Genomic DNA, 17524 nt, shown 5'->3' with positions numbered 1-17524 from the left:
CTCTACGTGTCGTCTGTAGTGCGATTGTTATGTCTGCTCATTATGTGCTTAATTAAGTCTAATAATTTAGAATGTTTTTTTAAGAATTTTCTTACCATGAAAATGTTTGGAAAAGAAATCGAGGAAAAGTCACATTTTATCCAGGAATTTTTTGTAATTATGAATACTTATACAACATTTTGTCATATTTTCTGTAGAAATATTTTATTCAGCTAAATTTTTCTAATGAAAATCTCAATACAGCTACATTTTTATAAAACAAAGCAGAGACAAATGCAATTCAACTTAGCTTTTCTATAAAAAAATCAATTTAAAAACCCTTTTCTATACAAAAACCTTAATACAGCAATGGTTTTCTATAGAAAAAACAAAATCAAAATCTTAATTCAGCGAACTTTTTCTAGATAAAAAATAAATTCAGCAATATTTTTCTATGGAAAACGCAAATTCAGTAATCTTTTTCTACAGAAAAGGTCAATTCAGCAATCTTTTTCCATAGAAAAAGACAATTCAGCAAACCTATTTTATAGAAAAAGGCAATTCAGCAAACTTTTGTTATTGAAAAGGCAATTCAGCAATCTTTTTCTATAGAAAAAGTCAATTCAGCCAACATTTTTTTGGAAAAAGACAATTCATCAAACTTTTCCTATAGAAAAAGGCGATTCAGTAAACTTTTTCTATAGAAAAAGGTAATTCGGCAAACTTTTTCTATAGAAAACGGTAATTCGGCAAACTTTTTCTATAGAAAAAGGTAATTCGGCAATCTTTTTCTATAGAAAAAGTCAATTCTGAAAACCTTTTCAATAGAAAAAGTGAATTCAGCAAACTTTTTCAATAGAAAAAGCGAATTCAGCGAACGGTTCCTATCGAAAAAGTCAATTCAGCAAACTTTTTCTATAGAAAAGGTCAATTCAGCAAACTTTTTCACTAGAAAATTCAATTCACCAATTTTATCTTTAGAAAAATCCAATTTAGCAAACTTTTTCTATAAAAAGTCTATTCAGCAAACTTTTTCTATGGAAAAAGTCAATTCAACAATAAGTTTCTATAGAAAAAGTCAATTCAGCAAACTTTTTCTATGGAAAAAGTCAATTCAGCAAACTCTTTCTATGGAAAAAGTCAATTCAGCATACTTTTTCTAACTTTTTTTTTTATAGAAAAAGTCAGCAAACTTTTTCCATAGAAAAAGTCAATTCAGCAAACTTTTTCACTAGAAAATTCAATTCACCAATTTTATCTTTAGAAAAATCCAATTTAGCAAACTTTTTCTATAAAAAGTCTATTCAGCAAACTTTTTCTATGGAAAAAGTCAATTCAACAATAAGTTTCTATAGAAAAAGTCAATTCAGCAAACTTTTTCTATGGAAAAAGTCAATTCAGCAAACTCTTTCTATGGAAAAAGTCAATTCAGCATACTTTTTCTATGGAAAAAGTCAATTCAGCAGTAAGTTTTTATGGAAAAAGTCAATTTAGCACACTTTTTCTGTAGAAAAGCCAATTTTTTCAATAGAAAATTCAATTCAGCTAACTTTTTCTACAGCAATACTGAATTCAGCAAACTTTTTCTAAAGGAAAATCAAATCAACAATCTTTATCGATTGAAGAAGGCTATTCAACAAACTTTTTCTATGGAAAAAGTCAATCCAGCAAACTTTTTCTATGGAAAAAGTCAATTTAGCAACTTTTCAATTCAGCAATCTTTTTGCTATAGAAAAGTCAATTAAGCAAACTTTTTCTATGGAAAATCAATTCAGCAAACTTTTTCTATGGAAAAAGTTAATTCAGCAAACTTTTTCTATGGAAAAAGTCAATTCAGCAAACTTTTTCTATGGAAAAAGTCAATTCAGCAGCAGTTTTTTATGGAAAAAGTCAATTCAGCACACTTGTTCGGTAGAAAAGCCAATTTTTTCTATAAAAAATCCAATTCAGCAAACTTTTCCTACAGCAAAACTGAATTCAGCAAACTTTTGCTATAGAAAATGTCAATAAAGCAAACTTTTTCTATGGAAAATCAATTTAGCAAATTTTTCTATGGAAAAAGTCAATTCAGCAAACTTTTTCTATTGAAAAAGTCAATTTAGCACACTTTTTCTAAAGAAAAAGTCAATTTAGCAAACATTTTCTATAGAAAAAAACAATTCAGCAAATTCGTCAATAGAAAAATTCAATGCAGAAAGTTTTTCTTTAGAAAAAGTCAATTCAGAAAATTGTTTCTATAGAAAAAGTCAACTCAGCAACTTTTTCTATAGCAAAATTCAATTTACCAATTTTTTCTATAGAAAAATCCAATTTACTTTTTCTATAAAAAATCAATTCAGCAAACGTTTTCTATGGAAAAAGTCAATTCAGCAAACTTTTTCTATGGAAAAAGTCAATAGAAAAGCCAATTTTTTCTATAGAAATTTTAATTCAGCAAACTTTTTCTACAGCAAAACTGAATTCAGCAAACTTTTTCTAAAGGAAAATCAATTCAGCAATCTTTTTCGATTGAAGAAGTCAATTCAACAATATTTTTCTATAGAAACAGTCAATTCAGCAATCTTTCTTATGGAAAAAGACAATTCAGCAAACTTTTTCTACGGAAAAAGTCAATTCAGCAGTAGTTTTTTATGGAAAAAGTCAATTCAGCACACTTTTTCTGTAGCCAAAGCCAATTTTTCTATAGAAAATTCAATTCAGCAAACTTTTTCTACAGCAAAACTGAATTCAGCAAACTTTTTCTAAAGGAAAATCAATTCAGTAATCTTTTTCGATTGAAGAAGTCACTTCAACAATCTTTTTTCTATGGAAAAAGTCAATTCAGCAAACTTTTTCTATGGAAGAAGTCAATTCAGCAGCAGTTTTTTATGGAAAAAGTCAATTCAGCACACTTTTTCTGTAAAAAAAGCATATTTTTTCTGTAGAAAATTCAATTCTGCAGACTTTTTCTACAGCAAAACTGAATACAGCAAACTTTTGCTATGGAAAAATCAATTAAGCAAACTTTTTCTATGGAAACAGTCAATTCTGCAAACTTATTCTATAAAAAAGTCAATTTAGCAAACTTTTTCTATGGAAAAAGTCAATTCAGCAACTTTTTCTATAGGAAAATTCAATTCAGACAATATTTCTTTAGAAAAATCAATTCAGCAAACGTTTTCTATAGAAACAGTCAATTAAGCAAATTTTTTCTATAGAAAAAGTCAATTCAACAGTAGCTTTCTATGGAAAAAGTCAATTCAGCACACTTTTTCTGTAGAAAAGCCAATTTTTTCTATATAAAATTCAATTCAAAACTGAATTCAACAAACTTTTGCTATAGAAAAGGTCAATTAAGCAAACTTTTTCTATGGAAAATCAATTTAGCAAACCTTTTCTATGGAAAAAGTCATTTCAGCAAACTTTTTCTGTGAAAAAAAGTCAATTCAGCAAATTTTTTCTATGGAAAAAGTCAATTCAGCAAACTTTTTCTATAGACAAAGTCAATTCTGCAAATTTTTCTATAGAAAAATTCAATTCAGGAAACTTTTTCTATAGAAAAAACCAATTCAGCAATTTTTTCTATAGGAAAATTCAATTCTACAGCAAAACTGAATTCAGCAAACTTTTGCTATAGAAAAAGTCAATTCAGCAAACTTTGTCTATGGAAAAAGTCAATTCAGTTAACATTTTCTATGGATAAAGTCAATTCAGCAAACTTTTTCTATAGAAAAAGTCAATTCAGCAAACTTTTCTATAGAAAAAGTCAATTCAGCAAACTTTTTCTATGGAAAAAGTCAATGCAGCAGTAGTTTTCTATGGAAAAACCAATTCAGCAAATTTTTCTATAGGAAAATTCAATTCAGAAAATTTTTCTTTAGAAAAATTAAATTCAGCAAACTTTTTTTATAGCAAAAGTCAATTCAGCAAAGTTTTTCTATCAAATTCCTCCACTCATAAACAGTTTTCTATAGAAAACATAATTTTGAATCGTTTTGCTTAGCTGAATTACACATGAATGTAAACATGAAATGGTTTTTTCTTCCCAAAATAACGAACAAAATCAAGATCACCATCGTCGTCATCATTTTTTGAGTTCATACGTATGCATTGTTTCGTTTATCATTCCATATTGCGACTTGGTGTGGTTCTGGCCTCTGTGAAAACTTCCCAAAAGGGTAAATGGAAGTGCGTGGGTTGTCTTGGATGATGATGATGGCGATGGTTTTGTAAATAAATTGGAGACCAACATGCAGCCAATGTTGGCTTTGGCCCGTGTGTGTGGTTGGTTCTTGATCTTAACTTACCACAATGATTATTACCAGATCTTGGCTATGACTTGACTGTGGGTTAAATGATAGGCCAAGAGTTGTGGTGTGTGGTTGGTTATGTGGTTCCCTTACGATGGAGTTGCGATGTTTATTTCTGTTTGTTTTTTTATGATTATTACTTGCATTTTCTTTAACTCTTTACAGGTACGCCCTTTTTACTTTGCTCCCCCGTCCTTTTGCCGCTCTCTTTACATGTAGATTGAGTGTGTGCTCAGTTCTATTGGGCTGGAACATTTTTTTGTTATAATTTTCTTTTTCCAGATCTTCGGTGTTCAGTTTTAATGGTTTCTTAACATACTTCAAAAGATTTCTGGTTTTTTGTCATCAAGACTTGAAGTGAGGACCTGAGGAAGTGAGGTAAACAACAGACAGCAAAAATATTCCCATGGGTTAAGGGCTTATGTGTTTTTTGTGGTGGTGATGACAACAAAAATCTCTGGGGTTTGGATTTTTGTCTGCTGCTTGGCTGGCTTGCTGGCTGACTGGAGATCTTAAAAGCCTTACTTAAGATAGTGTCAAGTAAGCATTTTTTCGCCTTCATAAATAAAATTGTCATGAAGCAACAAAAAAAGGAACAACATCCACACAACAAAACTAAGCCAATGTTTGGAAACCAAAACATGCGTGGGTTGTTTCCCAAATGAAACCACGGACGGCGTAGCAAACACATATATTTTACTGAAAATATTTTTATAGGCCCATTAAAGCTACAAAATTCCTTTTGTAATCAACATTTTTGTTGCTTTCAGAAAAATCATTTCTTACATTGCTCCCAATTGTTCTCAGTTTAACCACAAAATCTCCCCACAGTTTTGTCTTGACAATTACAAGATTGCTAGGAGTTGTTGCTGTAGAAAAAGAAAGACTATTTTGCAACATTAAACCCCGTTATGCATCTGCAAAACGACACGTACAAAGCCATGCTACACACAACAACAAAAGAATTAGTTCACGTTATTGTCATGTTTTGTGGGTCTAAGGTATTTGGGAAAATAATGTTGCCACATAGGATTTAAACACTATTCAGCAAAGTTTTCCTTTAGAAAAATTCTATTCAGCAAGGTTGTTCTAAACAACACTGTATTCAGCAAAGTTTTAATTAGAAAAACTCTATCCAGCAAAGTTTTTCTATAGAAAAACGCTATTCAGTAAAGTTTTCCTTTAGAAAAACTCTATACAGCAAAGTTTTTCTATAGAAAAACGCTATTCAGCAAAGTTTTTCTATAGAAAAATGTTATTCAGCTAAGTTTTCCCATAGAAAAACGCTATTCAGCAAAGTTTTTCTATAGAAAAACGCTATTCAGCAAAGTTTTTTTTATAGAAAAACGATATTCAGCAAAGTTTGTCTATAGAAAAACGTGATTCAGCAAAGTTTTTTTTATAGAAAAACGCTATTCGGCGAGGATTTTCTACAGAAAACACTATTCAGCGAGATTATTCTTAGAAAAAAACTCTATTTAGCCTGCTTTTTCTGCTATTCAGCGAAGTTTTTCTGTAAAAACCACCTATTTAGCTATTATTAACTATAGAAAAATGCTATTCAGTGAAGTTCAGTGTGTATTTTCTATAGAAAAAAGCTATACATAAGAGTTTTTCTATAGAAAAAAGCTATACATAAGAGTTTTTCTATAGAAAAACGCTATTCAGCAAAGCTTTTAAACAGCTAAACGCTATTCAGCGAGATTTTTAAGTAGAAAAACGCTATTCAGCGGAGTCTTTAAATATAAAAAGGCTATTCAGAAGGTTTTTCTACAGCAAAAACGCTATTCACAAAAGATTTTCCATGAAGTAGAGCTATTCATCAAGGGTGACTATAGAAAAACGCTATTCCCCTAGAGTTTTCTATAGGAAAAGTCTATTCAGCGAGGCTTTTCCATTGTAAAACGCTATTCAACTAAGGTTTTCTATAGGACATGTCTATTCAGCGTGGCTTCTCCATAGTAAAACGCTATTCAGCAAGGTCTTTCTATTGAAAAACGCTATTCAGCAAAACTTGTCTACAGAAAAACGCTATTCAGCATAATTTTTCTATATAAAACGCTCAACATTGCTATTCAGCAACGATTTACTATAGAAAAACGATATTCAGCTAGGTTTTTAAATAGAAAAAAACTTTTCACAGTTTTTTTTTCAATAAAAAACTCAGCAATCTTTTTCTATAGAAAAATGCAATTGAGTTAAGTTCTTCTATAGCAAAGTCAATTCAAACTTTTTCTATAGAAAAATTCAATTCAGAAAAGTTTTTCTTTAGAAAAACTCAATTCAGCAATCTTCTTCTACAGAAAAAGTAAATTCATCTAACTTCTTGTTTAGAAAAAGTCAATTCAGCAAACTTTTTTAAGGAAAATTCTTTTCAGAAAACTGTTTTTATAGGAAAAGTCAATTCAGCGAACTTTTTTTATAGAAGAAGTCCTCTCAGCGAACTTTATCTACAGAAGAAGTCAATTCAACGAACTTTTTCTATATAAAAACAAATTTAGAAAATTTTCTAAAGAAAAAGTCAACTCAGCAAGCATTTTCTTCAGGGAAAGTCAATTCAGCAAACTTTTTCTATGGAGAACGTCAATTCGGCGAACTTTTTCTATAGAAAAAAGTCAATTCAGCAATTTTTTCCATAGAAAAAGTCAATTCTGCAAAGATTTTCTATGGAAAAAGTCAAATTTTTTCTATGGAAAAAGTCAATTCAGCAAACATTTTTTATGGAAAAAATCAATTCTGCAAACTTTTTCTATAGAAAAAGTCAATCAGCAATCTTTTTCTATGGGAAAAGATATTTCACCAAGCTTTTTCTATGGAAAAAGTCAATTCAGAAAACTTTTTCTATAGAAAATGTCAATTCAGCAGAAGTTTTCTATGGAAAAATCAATTCAGCAAACATTTTCTATAGAAAATGTTAATTCAGCAAACTTTTTCTATAGAAAAACTCAATCAGCAATCTTTTTCTATGGGAAAAGATATTTCACCAAGCTTTTTCTATGGAAAAAGTCAATTCAGAAAGCTTTTTCTATAGAAAATGTCAATTCAGCAGAAGTTTTTTATGGAAAAATCAATTCAGCAAACTTTTTCTAAGGAAAAAATCAATTCAGCAAACATTTTTTATGGAAAAAGTCAATTCTGCAAACTTTTTCTATAGAAAAAAGTCAATTCAGCGAATTTTTCCATACAAAAAGTAATTTCTGCGAAGTTTTTCTATAGAAAAATTCAATTCAGCGAACTTTTTCTATAAAAAGTCAATTCGGCGAACTTTTTCTATAGAAAAAAAGTCAATTCAGCGAATTTTTCCTAGAAAAGGTCAATTCTGCAAAGTTTTTCTATAGAAAAGTCTATTCAGCAAACTTTTTATATTGAAAATGTCAATACACCGACTTTTTCTAAAGAAAAAGTTAATTCAGCTAGCTTTTTCTACAGAAAAATTCCATTCAGCAATTTTTGCTAAAGAAAAAGTCAATTCAGCAATATATTTCAATAGAAAAAGTCAATACAGCGAACTTTTTCTATAGAAAAAATAAATTCAGCGAATTTTTCCATAGAAAAATTCAATTCTGAAAACTTTTTTTATAGAAAAAGTCTATTCAGCTAACTTTTTATATGGAAAATGCCAATACACCGACTCCTTTCTAAAGAAAAAGTCAATTCAGCAAGCTTTTTCTACAGAAAAAGTCTATTCAGCAATTTTTGCTAAAGAAAAAGTCAATTCAGCAATCTATTTCTATAGAAAAAGTCAATACAGCGAATTTTACCATAGAAAGTGTCAATTCTGCAAAGTTTTTCTATAGAAAAAGTCTATTCAGCTAACTTTTTTTATGGAAAATGCCAATACAACGAATCTTTTCTAAAGAAAAAGTCAACTCAGCAGTCTATTTCTATAGAAAAAGCCAATACAGCGAACTTTTTCTATAGAAAAAAAGTCAATTCAGCGAATTTTTCCATAGAAAGTGTCAATTCTGCGAACGTTTTCTATAGATAAAGTCAATTCGGCGAACTTTTTCTGTAGAAAAAGTTAATTCAGCGAACTTTTTCTATAGAAAAAGTCAATTCAGCGAACTTTTTCTATATAAAAAGTCAATTCAGCGAACTTTTTCTATAGATAAAGTCAATTCAGCGAACTTTTTCTATAGAAAAAAAGTCAATTCAGCGAATTTTTCCATAGAAAGTGTCAATTCTGCGAACGTTTTCTATAGATAAAGTCAATTCGGCGAACTTTTTCTGTAGAAAAAGTTAATTCAGCGAACTTTTTCTATAGAAAAAGTTAATTCAGCGAACTTTTTCTACAGAAAAAGTTAATTCAGCGAACTTTTTCTACAGAAAAAGTTAATTCAGCGAACTTTTTCTACAGAAAAAGTTAATTCAGCGAACTTTTTCTATAGAAAAAGTTAATTCAGCGAACTTTTTCTATAGAAAAAGTTAATTCAGCGAACTTTTTCTATAGAAAAAGTTAATTCAGCGAAATTTTTCTATAGAAAAAGTTAATTTAGGGAACTTTTTCTATAGGAAAAGCCAATTCAGCGATCTTTTTCTATAGAAAAAGTCAATTCAGCGAACTTTTTCTATATAAAAAGTCAATTCAGCGAACTTTTTCTATAGATAAAGTCAATTCAGCGAACTTTTTCTATAGAAAAAAAGTCAATTCAGCGAATTTTTCCATAGAAAAAGTCAATTCTGCGAAGTTTTTCTATAGAAAAAGTGTATTCAGCTAACTTTTTTATATGGAAAATTCCATTACAGCGAATCTTTTCTAAAGAAAAAGTCAATTCAGCAAGCTTTTTCTACAGAAAAATGTTTGCTAAAGAAAAAGTTAATTCATCAATCTATTTCTATAGAAAAGTCAATACAGCAAACTTCTTCTATAGAAAAATTGAACTCACCAACTTTTTTCTATAGAAAAAGTGCAATCAGCAACTTTTTTCTATAGAAAAAGCGAGTTCAGCAAACATTTTCTACAGAAAAATTGAATTCAGCAAACGTTTTCTATAGAAAATGTCAATTCAGCGAACGTTTTCTATAGAAAAAGGCAATTTAGCGAATTTTCCATAGAGCTTTTTCTATAGAAAAATCAATTCAGCGAACTTTATCTACATAAAAAGTCAATTCAGACAACTTTTTCTACTTTTTCTTCTTTCTCTTTCGAAAAAGTGAATTCAGCGAACTTTTTCTGTAGAAAAAGTTAATTCAGCGAACTTTTTCTATATAAAAAGGCAATTCAGACAACTTTTTCTACTTTTTCTTCTTTCTCTTTCGAAAAAGTCAATTCAGCAAACTTTTCCTTTAGGAAAAGTCAATTCAGCGAAATTTTTCTATAGAAAAAGTCAATTCAGCGAATTTTTCTTATGGAAGAAATCAATTCAGCGAACTTTTTCTATAGAAAAAGGGAATTCGGCAAACTTTTCCTTTAAAAAAAGTGAATTCAGCTAACTTTTTCTATAGGAAAAGTCAATTCAGCAATTTTTTTCTTTAGAAAAGTCAATTCAGCGAACTTTTTCTATAGAAAAAGTGAATTCAAATTTTTTCTTTAAGAAAAGTAAATTCAGCAAGCTTTTTCTGTAGAAAGTCAATTCAGCAAACTTTTTCTATAGAAAAATTAATTCAGCAAAAGCCAATTCAGCAAACTTTTTCTATGGATAAGTCAATTCAGCAAACTTTTTCCTTGGGAAAATTCATTCAGAAAGCTGTTTCTATAGGAAAAGTGTATTCAGCGAACATGGAAGAAGCCAATACAGCGAACCTTTTCTATGGGAAAAGTCAATTCTGCAATTTTTTTCTATAGCAAAAGTCAATTCAGCGAATTTTTTCTATAGAAAAAGTCATTTCTCCGAACTTTCAAATTAATATTCAGCAAAGTTTCCCTATAACAAAATCCTATTCAGCATAGTTTTTCTGTAGCAGAAAAGTATTCAGCGATGCTTTACTTTCGAAAAACACTATTCATCAGCGAGGTTTCTCATTAGAAAAATTCCTATTCATCGAAGTTTTTTCGCCAAAGTTTTTCTGGCAACCCTATTCGCATCGTCCTAACATCTCTTGTGTTGCATTCATCACTCACTATTGTCTACCGCAGCGGTTTTATTGTTAGTTTTCTGTATGCTTATTTCTCTTTAGCTTCTTAGCTGTCTTCTTCTTGCCATTCTTGTCTACTGGCAAAACCACCAGGGTATGTTAATGAGCCTAACTGACTGAGTGACTGACTGCTGGGTGTAATTTGTGGCTACTTGCCACAAATTACCACCGTTAAATTGTAACGAATGTGGTTGTTGCGATTTGTAAAATCACATAACTGCTGGAAAAGGAGGAGGCGGAGGAGGGGCGAAAGTAGGTACCAATGACAAGCATAAATAGTTGAAGACAATAAGAAACTGATAGTTTGGTTTTGTATGAAGGTGGAGGGAGGAAGGAATGAAATGGACAAATAATAAATATATGGTCCTTCGACGTTAAGAAATTACCTGAGGGGGAAGAGGGAAGGAAATCAATGATGTTCCTGGCAAAAGAAAGACGCCTTGCGTACTTCTTGAAACCATAACAATGGGCTTGAAAACTGTTAAAAATGTCAGCAGAGGCCTTTAAATTTTTGATACCCGGACTTACATATGGCTGCGAGCTGTTTGCTAACTCTGACGCTAGGAGCAAACGAAAACTAAATGTGGCATATAATAGCATCATACGTTATGTTTACGGTATCGGAAGATTCGAACATGTGTCTCCATTTACTAATTGCCTTTACGGTATGAGTTTCAATTCTTTCCTTAATATGAAAGCTTTAATTTTTTTACATAAGATTATCACCAAACAAAAACCGAAACACCTCTTTGACAGAATGCAATTTGCCAGATCCAATAGAGGTAGGAAAATTGTACCATTGAGACGGCGAAGTCTGGTATCAGTATGGCAATTTTTCATTGGTACTATACGTCTTTGGAATTCGTTGCCAAATCAAATACAAAGCATTCGTATATTTTCGTATTTTTTATACTTTTGATCATAAATAAATAAATAAATAAATAAATAAATAAATAAATAAATAAATAAATAAATAAATAAATAAATAAATAAATAAATAAATAAATAAATAAATAAATAAATAAATAAATAAATAAATAAATAAATAAATAAATAAATAAATAAATAAATAAATAAATAAATAAATAAATAAATAAATAAATAAATAAATAAATAAATAAATAAATAAATAAATAAATAAATAAATAAATAAATAAATAAATAAATAAATAAATAAATAAATAAATAAATAAATAAATAAATAAATAAATAAATAAATAAATAAATAAATAAATCAATAAATCAATAAATAAATAAATAAATAAATAAATAAATAAATAAATAAATAAATAAATAAATAAATAAATAAATAAATAAATAAATAAATAAATAAATAAATAAATAAATAAATAAATAAATAAATAAATAAATAAATAAATAAATAAATAAATAAATAAATAAATAAATAAATAAATAAATAAATAAATAAATAAATAAATAAATAAATAAATAAATAAATAAATAAATAAATAAATAAATAAATAAATAAATAAATAAATAAATAAATAAATAAATAAATAAATAAATAAATAAATAAATAAATAAATAAATAAATAAATAAATAAATAAATAAATAAATAAATAAATAAATAAATAAATAAATAAATAAATAAATAAATAAATAAATAAATAAATAAATAAATAAATAAATAAATAAATAAATAAATAAATAAATAAATAAATAAATAAATAAATAAATAAATAAATAAATAAATAAATAAATAAATAAATAAATAAATAAATAAATAAATAAATAAATAAATAAATAAATAAATAAATAAATAAATAAATAAATAAATAAATAAATAAATAAATAAATAAATAAATAAATAAATAAATAAATAAATAAATAAATAAAATAAATAAATTTTTAAAATTGTCTCAAGAAACAGAATTTAAGTGCTTTTCTTCCATTGATAGCCGCTACAGAAGCCTTAGACACTTTTGAACATCTTAATAAAGGCCTGCCGAACCTCCAAAAATGATAACAGAGTACTAACATACCTTGTAAACACTTAACAGTATTACATCACAGATTAAACATATTCAACAATAGGCTCTTAGCTCTATCAGAGGTATTGAATCATAAAACGCAAGATTTTCATGTATTCAAAGCCCTACATTGTTCCGAAGTCCTTAACGGGAACTTTAGAAACTTTAAAAAAAGGTAATAGAATCCTTGCAGATGCCTAAAACACTTCTGACACTTCTTTTCAAAATGTGCTGGGATTTCTAAAAAAATCGATTAAAAATCTGGGTTAGGTCGGTGAAAAATTCATTAAAAATTAAAAATCCACGAAATAATATTTTTCAAAATGTTTTTAATGTATTTTTCTTTTATTTGCAGAATTCACCCAATATCCCAATTGCGGATCACACAAAATAACTTCGAAAAGGTAAGCTTATAAATTGTTATACATGTTTATTATGGTGTGGTATATTTATTTATTACACTGTGTATAAAATATCCCGGAGAATCTTTGGAACAAGAAATAATTAAGCATTATCTGTGGCCCTGGAAACCCTTCGAGATACTGTGGAATATTTTGATAGAAATATAACTATTTAATCAACAGTGAATGGTTGAGAAATATTTTTTAGGGGATTTTAAAGGGAAAAACGAAAGCCGGAAAAAATTGCATTTATTCGTCATCTCCACAGCTCTCCAGAAGTGGTTCTATAATAAAAATCCAAGCTATGGTGTCGGAGTTATAGGGATTTTTAAATTGGTACATCAGAGCGTATGACTATTATTAATTATTGGGTTGTTTGACAAAACCCCTTGTAACTTTTAAACTTAAGAACCGATTTTAAACAGCAAATGAGTTTTAAAAAGCTTGGAGATGAAGCTATTGTAAAAATTATGTTACAACTCCGTTGTTGATCTTGAACAAGTAGAAAATACCTGAGCAATAAACGTGAATTTTTAAAGAATATTTTCTAGAGGACTGTCTGAGCAATAAACGTGGATTTTTAAGAATATTTTCCACAAGACAATCTGAGCAATAAACGTGGCTTTTTAAAGAGTATTTTCTACAAGACAATCTGAGCAATAAACGTGGATTTTTAAAGAATATTTTCTACAAGACAATCTGAGCAATAAACGTGGATTTTTAAAGAATATTTTCTACAAAACAATCTGAGCAATAAACGTGGACTTTTAAAGAATATTTTCTACAAGACAATCTGAGCAATAAACGTGGATTTTTAAAGAATATTTTCTACAAGACAATCTGAGCAATAAACGTGGATTTTTAAAGAATATTTTCTACAAGACAATCTGAGCAATAAACGTGGATTTTTAAAGAATATTTTCTACAAGACAATCTGAGCAATAAACGTGGATTTTTAAAGAATATTTTCTACAAGACAATCTGAGCAGTAAACGTGGATTTTTAAAGAATATTTTCTACAAGACATTCTGAGCAATAAACGTGGATTTTTAAAGAATATTTTCTACAAGACATTCTGAGCAATAAACGTGGATTTTTAAAGAATATTTTCTAGAAGACAATCTGAGCAATAAACGTGGATTTTTAAAGAATATTTTCTAGAAGACAATCTGAGCAATAAACGTGGATTTTTAAAGAATATTTTCTAGAAGACAATCTGAGCAATAAACGTGGATTTTTAAAGAATATTTTCTAGAAGACAATCTGAGCAATAAACGTGGATTTTTAAAGAATATTTTCTAGAAGACAATCTGAGCAATAAACGTGGATTTTTAAAGAATATTTTCTAGAAGACAATCTGAGCAATAAACGTGGATTTTTAAAGAATATTTTCTAGAAGACAATCTGAGCAATAAACGTGGATTTTTAAAGAATATTTTCTAGAGGAAAATCTGAGAAATAAACGTGGATTTTTAAAGAATATTTTCTAGAGGACAATCTGAGAAATAAACGTGGATTTTTAAAAGAATATTTTCTAGTGAACAATCTGAGCAAAAAACGTGGATTTTTAAAGAATATTTTCCAGAGGACAATCTGAGCAATAAACGTGGATTTTCAAAGAATATTTTCTAGAGGAAAATCTGAGAAATAAACGTGGATTTTTAAAGAATATTTTCCAGAGGACAATCTGAGCAATTAACGTGGATTTTTAAAGAATATTTTCCAGAGGACAATCTGAGCAATAAACGTGGATTTTTAAAGAATATTTTCCAGAGGACAATCTGAGCAAAAAACGTGTTTTTTTAAAGAATATTTTTTAGAGAAAATCTGAGCAATAAACGTGGATTTTTAAAGAATATTTTCTAGAGGACTATTTGAGCAATAAACGTGGATTTTTAAAGAATATTTTCTAGAAGACAATCTGAGCAATAAACGTGGATTTTTAAAGAATATTTTCTAGAGGACATTCTAAAAAATAAACGTGGATTTTTAAAGAATATTTTCTAGAGGACAATCTGAGCAATAAACGTGAATTTTTGAAGAATATTTTCTAGAGGACATTCTAAAAAATAAACGTGGATTTTTAAAGAATATTTTCTAGAGGACATTCTAAAAAATAAACGTGGATTTTTAAAGAATATTTTCTAGAGGACATTCTAAAAAATAAACGTGGATTTTTAAAGAATATTTTCTACAGGACAATCTGAATAATAAACGTGGATTTTTAAAGAATATTTTCTACAGGACAATCAGAGCAATAAACGTTGATTTTTAAAGAATATTTTCTACAGGACAATCTGAGCAATAAACGTGGATTTTTAAAGGATATTTTCTACAAGACAGTCTGAGCAATAAACGTGGATTTTTAAAGAATATTTTCTACAAGACAATCTGAGCAATAAACGTGGATTTTTAAAGAATATTTTCTACAAGACAATCTGAGCAATAAACGTGGATTTTTAAAGAATATTTTCTACAAGACAATCTGAGCAATAAACGTGGATTTTTAAAGAATATTTTCTACAAGACAATCTGAGCAATAAACGTGGATTTTTAAAGAATATTTTCTACAAGACAATCTGAGCAATAAACGTGGATTTTTAAAGAATATTTTCTTGAAGACAATCTGAGCAATAAACGTTGATTTTTAAAGAATATTTTCTACAAGACAATCTGAGCAATAAACGTGGATTTTTAAAGAAAATTTTCTACAAGACAATCTGAGCAATAAACGTGGATTTTTAAAGAATATTTTCCTGAAGACAATCTGAGCAATAAACGTGGATTTTTAAAGAATATTTTCTAGAAGACAATCTGAGCAATAAACGTGGATTTTTAAAGAATATTTTCTACAAGACAATCTGAGCAATAAACGTGGATTTTTAAAGAATATTTTCTACAAGACAATCTGAGCAATAAACGTGGATTTTTAAAGAATATTTTCTACAAGACAATCTGAGCAATAAACGTGGATTTTTAAAGAATATTTTCCTGAAGACAATCTGAGCAATAAACGTGGATTTTTAAAGAATATTTTCTAGAAGACAATCTGAGCAATAAACGTGGATTTTTAAAGAATATTTTCCTGAAGACAATCTGAGCAATAAACATGGATTTTTAAAGAATATTTTCTAGAAGACAACTTTAGCAATAAACGTGGACTTTTAAAGAATATTTGTTAGAGAGCAATCTGGGCATTAAACGTGGATTTTTAAAGAATATTTTTTAGAGAGCAATCTGAGCATTAAACGTTGATTTTTAAAGAATATTTTTTAGAGAGCAATCTGGGCATTAAACGTGGATTTTTAAAGAATATTTTTTAGAGAGCAATCTGGGCATTAAGCTTGGATTTTTAAAGAATATTTTTTAGAGAGCAATCTGAGCACTAAACGTGGATTTTTAAAAAATATATTCTAGAGGACATTCTAAAAAATAAACGTGGAGTTTTAAAGAATATTTTCTAGAGGACATTCTAAAAAATAAACGTGTATTTTTAAAGAATATTCTCTAGAGGACATTTTAAAAAATAAACGTGGATTTTTAAAGAATATTTTCTAGAGGATATTTTAATAAATAAACGTGGATTTTTAAAGAATATTTTCTAGAGGACATTTTAAAAAATAAACGTGGATTTTTAAAGAATATTCTCTAGAGGACATTTTAAAAAATAAACGTGGATTTTTATAGAATATTTTCTAGAGGATATTTTAATAAATAAACGTGGATTTTTAAAGAATATTTTCTAGAGGACATTCTAAAAAATAAACGTGGATTTTTAAAGAATATTCTCTAGAGGACATTTTAAAAAATAAACGTGGATTTTTAAAGAATATTTTCTAGAGGATATTTTAATAAATAAACGTGGATTTTTAAAGAATATTTTCTAGAGGACATTTTAAAAAATAAACGTGGATTTTTAAAGAATATTCTCTAGAGGACATTTTAAAAAATAAACGTGGATTTTTATAGAATATTTTCTAGAGGATATTTTAATAAATAAACGTGGATTTTTAAAGAATATTTTCTAGAGGACATTCTAAAAAATAAACGTGGATTTTTAAAGAATATTCTCTAGAGGACATTTTAAAAAATAAACGTGGATTTTTAAAGAATATTTTCTAGAGGACATTCTAAAAAATAAACGTGGATTTTTAAAGAATATTTTCTAGAGGACAATCTGAACAATAAACGTGGATTTTTAAAGAATATTTTCTAGAGGACAATCTGAACAATAAACGTGGATTTTTAAAGAATATTTTCTAGAGGACAATCTGAACAATAAACGTGGATTTTTAAAGAATATTTTCTAGAGGACAATCTGAACAATAAACGTGGATTTTTAAAGAATATTTTCTAGAGGACAATCTGAACAATAAACGTGGATTTTTAAAGAATATTTTCTAGAGGACAATCTGAACAATAAACGTGGATTTTTAAAGAATATTTTCTAGAGGACAATCTGAACAATAAACGTGGATTTTTAAAGAATATTTTCTAGAGGACAATCTGAACAATAAACGTGGATTTTTAAAGAATATTTTCTAGAGGACAATATGAAAAATAAACGTGGATTTTTAAAGAATATTTTCTAGAGGACAATATGAACAATAAACGTGGATTTTTAAAGAATATTTTCTAGAGGACAATCTGAACAATAAACGTGGATTTTTAAAGAATATTTTCTAGAGGACAATCTGAACAATAAACGTGGATTTTTAAAGAATCTGAGCAATCTGAGGCATAATGTTGTGACCTAAAAATTATTATACATTTATAAATGTTGCACTG

At 27.9% G+C, this 17524-nt stretch overlaps 1 protein-coding gene across 1 annotated transcript in view; it reads left to right on the top strand.

Moving 5' to 3' along the window:
- The window catches only part of boi (brother of ihog), a 265331-nt gene that overhangs the window by 83637 nt on the left and 164170 nt on the right, over window positions 1–17524 (top strand). The window contains exon 3 of the mRNA XM_073971995.1: window positions 12691–12739. The gene's annotated coding sequence lies outside the window, so the exon portion shown is untranslated. The remainder of the gene's footprint in view (window positions 1–12690; window positions 12740–17524) is intronic.

Source organism: Musca autumnalis, unplaced genomic scaffold (genome assembly GCF_047663935.1).
Source record: "Musca autumnalis isolate F117 unplaced genomic scaffold, ASM4766393v1 scaffold_3, whole genome shotgun sequence".
Classification (NCBI taxonomy): domain Eukaryota; kingdom Metazoa; phylum Arthropoda; class Insecta; order Diptera; family Muscidae; genus Musca; species Musca autumnalis.
The sequence above is the reverse complement of the archived record's forward strand: the minus strand, read 5'-3'. Positions and strand labels throughout refer to the sequence as shown.